Genomic DNA, 7,814 nt, shown 5'->3' with positions numbered 1-7,814 from the left:
TGCAGTAAAATTATGACTTTACTTGGATTTCTGCAATAAATCAAAGCAAATTTAAACATATGCCAACCATGCAGGTTGGGGATCGAGAAAATACACTTGCTGTTACCTACTGCATGTATCGTAAGAGCCGAATAGGGGATTTGCTTTTGTGCCCTCTACTTGGTGACACAAAAGCGACCAAAACAAAATCTGCATCACAAGCGCAATATTCGCGATCTTCCATTATTTCCTAGCGCCTTGCTTGGAAATACCCCCATTTGGTTTTAATGTTGAACGTTCGCCCAGGTGAGGAAGTCAATAAAATATGTCCCCATGCCGAGACATACCAAAGTCCTTAAAATGGTAATTGGTACTTCCTGCTTACGTTCAGCAGTTGGCGTAATGGCAACAACTGGTTCACCCATATGCAATGTGAATATAATGTGACCGCGCGAAATGCTGTGATCGGTGCCTTTGGCATGGTATTTCAGTAAAGTAGTACTCTAACATAACCTGTCTCGGGCACACATTCACACAAGCACGCATACACAACACACATGCAGACACGTCCCTAAATGACCCTAGCTGTCGATAGGACGTTAAACCCTGTAAAACTAACCAACAGTCAATTATATGGTATGTTTTTTTTTTGGTATTTCTAGTGATTGTTATATATACATACTACGAAAGCTATTTAAAGACATTACGTCCCTAATTTGATTCAAGTGACAAGACCGATGAAAGTAAAAACAAAACGCCACACAAATTGAATTATTTGAACATGCTGGACTGAACAATGCACAGTTTACTTCATTTCTATTCCATTACGGCCCTAACAGCTCGCTTGATAAGTGTTCATATCTCGCTTGCTCGTTCTATTTAGTTACATTGATCTGACGTAAGTTATACCTGATTATTAATACTAAATCTAGCCTAGCAATTGAAGGAATCTGCTAAGGAGTGATAGTGACAACTAACATATTGTCACTATACCAGAAACAATTCTACAATAGTTTTTAAGCGGAATAGTGTTTATCGGTACGCACAAGAAACTCCGTAATGTGGCTGTCTTTACACGTGCATTTTCAGTGTTGTGTTCCTTAAATAAACCTTAAAGTCACTGAAGTTATAAATAGTACATTGATATTTTGGTTTTAAATAATCGTGAAGATGGTAAAACGGGACCAGTGTGAGTTTAATTTACCAGATTCAGTTGAAATTTTGCACTGGACATTTTCTCTGAGTGTTGTCACTTGCTCAGATAATATATCTAACGGCGTATTTTAATGTCTATAGGCGTACTTTAGTTTGAAAGAAATTAACCTGCTTCCAAGATTTAAAGTTAACGCATTAAAGTTTTTCACAAAGGGGAATACCGGCCATTTGGTTTAATTCAGTGCTTTGGAAATAATCTGTTCTAAAAATAGATATATTTTTAGAGCCAGCAGAAAAACACAATGTTCCTGGTTTATGTATACCAAAAATATTGTGAAAATAACCACTGATCCTCGCCACGTGTATATATTGTTTTCCAATGTCACAAGGTAACATCACAGTATTTCTTGATGCCAAGATTAAAAACATAACAATCGTTTGAATAAGAAACTATAATCTGATTCTTCGGTGAATGCTTGTTACTGACGAGTTACACGCTGGGTACTGATTTTAAACTAAAAAATTCCCTTTGCTTCTTGATAGCTTAGAGCATTTACATTTTCAAATTTGATTTCGAATTTTTATGTAAGTATCTAACAGACAAAAATAATATCTCACACTAAAACGATAATGAACACAGGTGACAAAATGTTATATACTCTTCGTGTCCGTGACAGGCTTGTTATGTTTGTGTTACGAGTCCGTGACTCGGTATAATGGCCGAACAAGTGACGGAAGAGGTTTGTAAAGCTTGCTATAAAGATAGTGTGCCGCAAAAAAGCCTACTCGACTTTTGTGGACCTCTTGTCACCAGCTGTCAAACAGTTCAGAACAGACAAACAAATGCAGATGAAAAATTCACAACATTTATTCAAGCACAAATAATAAATAGTACAAGAGCAGACAAACAAATGCAGATGAGAAATTCACAACATTTATTCAAGCACAAATAATAAATAGTACAATGCAAATAAGTTATTCTAATGCCTCATTTAATAGGCTTACCACTATAGCATATACACAAAAATGCACAGTCATAATGAAAGTCCATGGCAAGCCAAGGAGGGTATACTGTGAAGGTGCTACCAAGCAGAGAAGGTGCTACCAAGCACTGAAGGTGCAACAGTCATCACTAAGGTGCATTACTGGCCTTATATATAAAAAGGTTAAAACCATAAGTTTTGGAATACATATAAATAGCTTATTAAATAGTGCATTCATTGACTAACTAGTCATTATTTCGATATTCGCGGCCGAAAACGTCTTGGTGATGGTACTACCATTTCCGGGGAAGGTGTTACCAACTAAAGAAGGTGCTACCCAGCAGATAATGTGCAGTCAGCACAGCTTATCAATTCTATCTGTCCCCATAACGTCTATCGCTGGTATCTATTTACCTCTGCTGCCATTCTGCTCTGCTTTCATCTAGTCTGCTCTGCTTAACTAGTCTGCTCTGCTTATAACTAGTCTGCTCTGAAAATAATGGGCAACTGTGCGTGGCTACTGCTTGTGACAGAATGCGTCATACCATGTCTAGACGTCGCCAGCGTCGTCCATTCAGCATTCCGCATGCGGAGAGGGCTTCGTCAGTCTCGGTCAATCAGCGCTCCACTTACTTGAGTTCGGCATACAACGAACGTCTGTCGCGTTAACAGTGACAATATGATATTTACCGACTAAATACAGACTGCTACAAAATAATTATGGAAACTAGGTACGTGTTAGTTGTCTAGGAATCATTCAATATAATATCAAAGTTGCGTACCGTCATTGCGTAAAATGAATTATATAGGGGAAAACGGCCCGGTGTGGTTGACCGCGCCATATTGTTAGCGATCTTGCACATGTGCCTGTGGTCGAACTTCAAGCAGACAGCACTGCCGTTTGTGTAACAATAGCATCACTGTTATCGTACGAAGCAGACATATCTGTTAATGTAGCACAAAAAGCGCAATTATCCAATTCACGACAGTTGAACACAAAATTCACACAATCACTATAAACATAACTGTCGTAATTCTTAAATGTATCATTTAGTTTGATAGTTATACTTATTGATACTATTCATTTTACAATGCTTAGAAGGGGGTAAAGAATCAGAGAATGACGACACATTCCTAAACATATCAGACATTGATGTTTATATATATCTTACTACTAAAAGTAGTGAATTAATTCACAACGGTAAGCTTGTTTTTTTGTCATGCCCTGCTTACACAAACAACAATAGTTTAGATTTACTCTCTAACTTTTTTTTTACATTTTCCCCCTTTTAATTCACTTACATTCACGTTTGCAAGACGTTTTTATTACAACTATTAGCTTTCCACTACAAGCTATAAGATATATGCGATAACATTAGCATAATAAATAAGAGAAAACAGGTTTTCTTTTTGTGTATTTTTTAATAGTGACTGTTTATCTCTTTGTTATATGTTTACAATAAAAATTGTTCATTATTTTGTCTTTAAAAAAGTGACAGATTGCCTTGCAAATTTGACATTTCCTTTGTCTGTACTGTCGTTATCACATGTTTTCTTTTTTATTCATATTTGTTCATAACATGGATTGACAAATATAGATTAAGTACAGTAACAATGGGCACGTGTATGTATATTGAAATGTAAGGCATTTAAATGCTTTTGATTATTCCTTTTTGCTCTTTACCCAGTCCCTTTCTGTGTCAAGATCAATTATTTGTCTCCGGTCTCCGTCTGTGTCACCCTGTCGAAATTGCTGAAGGGTTCCACCACGTATTTCTCTGTCAACACTGTTCCCAGTCTCTCTCTCCATTTTCAGAACCATTTCCGATGGAGATTTATCTAACTTTTAATCAAATCGTGTACAATTTTGAACAATCATATATACTTTATATCAAGACTAATTCAAGTAAATTATTCAAATAAATAAACTCCGGCATTTGAAATGATCATAATTTGGTAAATAATATAAACCCTTTACTCGGGATCAAAACGAGACTTGAACGTGATTGAAACCTCAGAGGAATACATCCTTAAGCGATGTGGTGGTCGAGAAGCTAATTGCTAATGCTGTTTGCGTTTCATCGTTTCAAGCGTAAAAAGTCTATAGAGGATTTTAAAAACGATCCCAAGCACGTGTTAGGAAGATATACGGATGGTTGTAAGATAACTGAGAAAATAGGTAAAATATGTAAAGCACTTACGTTACAAAGGTTGCAGTCGATTACATCATTCACGATATAAAAAGCTAATGTCTAATGGTTAATGGTTAACATTTTTATTACAATGAATAAACGTTATCGCACTTTTACAATTATTTCGAATAATTTAAATTTAATCTGACAGTTTTATGTAACCTTGACAACAACTGCTTTGTCAATTTTAGGACAGCAGGAGTGGTGGTGTTCTATACATTATCGGGGTCAAACTCCCATACGTATATAATGTATGATCTCATGTACAAGCCAACTAGTCTCCATTAATATCACATTGTAGCGATGTTATACCCTAGATACTTATTCTAATAGATATACCTAAATGTAATTGTGGTTCACAAGTCGCTACGTAAACAATATAGAAAGCGAAACTAATGTAAAAACGCAGTGATTTTGAAACGTTGCCTTCGTTATTGACTTGTGTTATGAAAATATACTATACATACTATACACAGCGAAACTACCGTTGGATAAATATTATTGATTGGTAGTTAAGAAGTTCAATCAAAAGTGGATGTATATATAAATATCCCCATTGCGTGCGATTGGTTATTAAAATTATCTGATCAGACATATATTTGTAAAGAAAGCCTTAAGCCTGGATGTAATCGTGGTTCAAACGTCACTATGTAATAATTTTGCAAAGGCACCTATCATGAATGAGAAAAATTTCTAACGCAATAACATACAGATTAGAAAATTGGCATTGTTTTGCTATCAGTGAGAGGTACACACGTATATGAAAAGCGAAACTAAGATGATAAGCAAAGGTTGCGTTGTTATTGATTTGTGTTATTAAAACATACGTTACACAGTTTACAAGGTAAATGTTTCATGATTGTGTGATACCGGAGTTTTTCAATGCCATACATACTTACAATAAATGTATATTGCGTGATGTCTATACATACTCAATTGACACTATATATATATATATATATATATATATATCTGTCTATACATAGATTCCTTGGTTACAGTAACTATAACTTTATCCAGTACATGGTAAGATGTGCCGTCTCAAGGTAATTGGGAGTTGGAAAATACGCTGTTAATGTTGCATAGAGGGCAGACCTGGTCAGTATACCATGGACTGTTTTGTGAATACTCAAGCATTGTGCTATTTGGGAAGGATTACAAAAAATGATATAAATGTACTTGTAAAGAGTCGTTAAAAGTAAATAAACAACTCCACGAAAATGGGATATATTCATGGTTTTACATATATTTCCCAAATAAAAAAGAATAATAATATTAACTATGACTTTCATCACGACCCATTCTTTGCAAAAAAGAAAAGGAAAATGAATCTATTGTTTAAAAAGTCGATACATGCTAAATTTGAATCTTACTTTTTTGAAAAAATGCATAGTTTGGACGAAAAAAAGTTATTTCTATACAGTAAAATAAAAAAAAGTATGCAGAGGAACACTACCAATCGTTACCAAACTTTGAATATAGAAAATCGATGGCAAAGCTGAGACTAAGCAACCACAAATTAGAAATTGAGGCTGGTAGATCTAAAAAGAATCCTCGACAATCCCGACTTTTAAATTCTGCAATACTGTAGAAGATGAAGTACATTTTATATTTAAATGCAAAATAAATCTAAATATCAGAACTACGTTTCTACATTTTTTTTTAATCCATCATTGCCTGATCTACAAATTTTAATATTATTATTGTCATCTAATGACCCACAGCTTTTGCAGGAAATAAGCCTCTTTATTAAAACGTCATTTGAACTGAGGAAGGCAGGCTTGCAGAATGCATAAGTATGTAGTTTTTGCTGTCAGTTATATAGTATCAATGTTTGTTTGATGTTTGCAGCTCGATCCTTGTAAATTGGATGTAAAAATGCAATAAAGTTGATTGATTATACTTTGTTATATGAAATACGTGATCATTTAGATGTATCGAATCAGGTACTAGAATACTTTCTGTTTGAAGGAAAAATTATATTAGTCCTATTAAGGTAGCATTTATCCTTTCGACGGAGTGTAATGTGTAACAGTGTAATGTTAGACGGCTTTGACAAGAGTACTGGAATAGTTTCGTAAAACGTAAACATAAAACGTACTTTAAACATATTTTTTAATTGACATAACTGACAAATGTTACCATTTTCTTTGGAGATTGACAAAGTTCCATTTAAATCTATCTATCTATATATAAATATATGGGTCAAAGAAGTAATATGTACATGTAATTGTTCTGTTTCACTGTGTCTTGAAAAAGGAGCGGACCGCTCCGAAAATTTGACAACCTAAACTTGTCCACACTGTTGAAATTACTTCTTTGCCCCATATATATAAATATATATATACTGTATATTACAATTTTTAATAAAAAAATTCTCATATATGAACATTAACAAACATCTTGCATGCTATTTTCAGCAGACGTGATGTTTGAACTTAAATTTGCAACAGGGGTCATTTAGAGACATCTCACCGCAGTTTGAAGAAAGTTAGGCGATCTATCCTGGTTATTTGAATTTGCAGTCCACTTATTTCACGAATTAACCTGAAGAAAGTTAGCTCGCTATACATATGTATCTAACTGTGACATACTTCACAAAAGTATAACGAAAGGAATTTCAAAATTAAAGCATAAAATTCAGTTGTAAAATTTTAACAGAATCGGACCTCGCCAATATAGACAGATTAGTTCATCAGCGTTTGAAATGAACTAGTAATGAAATGTAACGCTGTTATGTTACTCCTACTAAATGAGAGTGGTATGCAATCTATTGCAGCGACACAGTATGGGATAAGATAAAATAATATGTAATAAATGTATGGGGACAATTACCAGAGATAAGATCCCTGCCAAATGATACAATCTTAGCCTTTCAGACAAAATGCTAGAACAATATTTGTTAATAATTCTGTTAACATAAAAATGAATATGTACTTACGCTGGTTTTTGTTCAAATCCATAATCCTGGTTTGCATGTTAAAATTTTCCAGTCGATCTAGACTGCTCCCGGCGTCATACTATGAACGGTTATGACAAAACCCATGCTTTCCGGAACGGGTCATTTTACTAGTGAGACAGAGTTAGCAAACTTGATTATATTACAGGTGTATTGACAGACGAGGCTAGACATGTGACCTAACCAGGAAGTAGGTTGCATGAGGTTAAATAGAGCTTCTACGGTGGAATGTACGTTACAGGAAGTGACTAGCCACCCATTGCTCTTTTCAATTGTTAACTTCTTGTTGTCGGATATAGCACGACTAATCATAATATTGAAACAGATTAAACCTTTGGAAAAATGGAAAGATTATTGAAAGATAATTCAAATAATATAAATTAGTATTTAAAAGTTGATTGCACGAAATTATCATGATCCATGCAAAAAACTCAAAGTCGATTATATCCATATTCATAACGCTCTTTCGAATATTAAAAGTACCAAGAAAATTGTTGAGATGATTTGAAATGAACTAGTAATGAACATTTCAGTGAAGTTTACCGC

This window comes from Mizuhopecten yessoensis, unplaced genomic scaffold (genome assembly GCF_002113885.1).
Source record: "Mizuhopecten yessoensis strain PY_sf001 unplaced genomic scaffold, ASM211388v2 scaffold9411, whole genome shotgun sequence".
NCBI lineage: Eukaryota > Metazoa > Mollusca > Bivalvia > Pectinida > Pectinidae > Mizuhopecten > Mizuhopecten yessoensis.
This window is presented reverse-complemented; position numbering follows the sequence as displayed.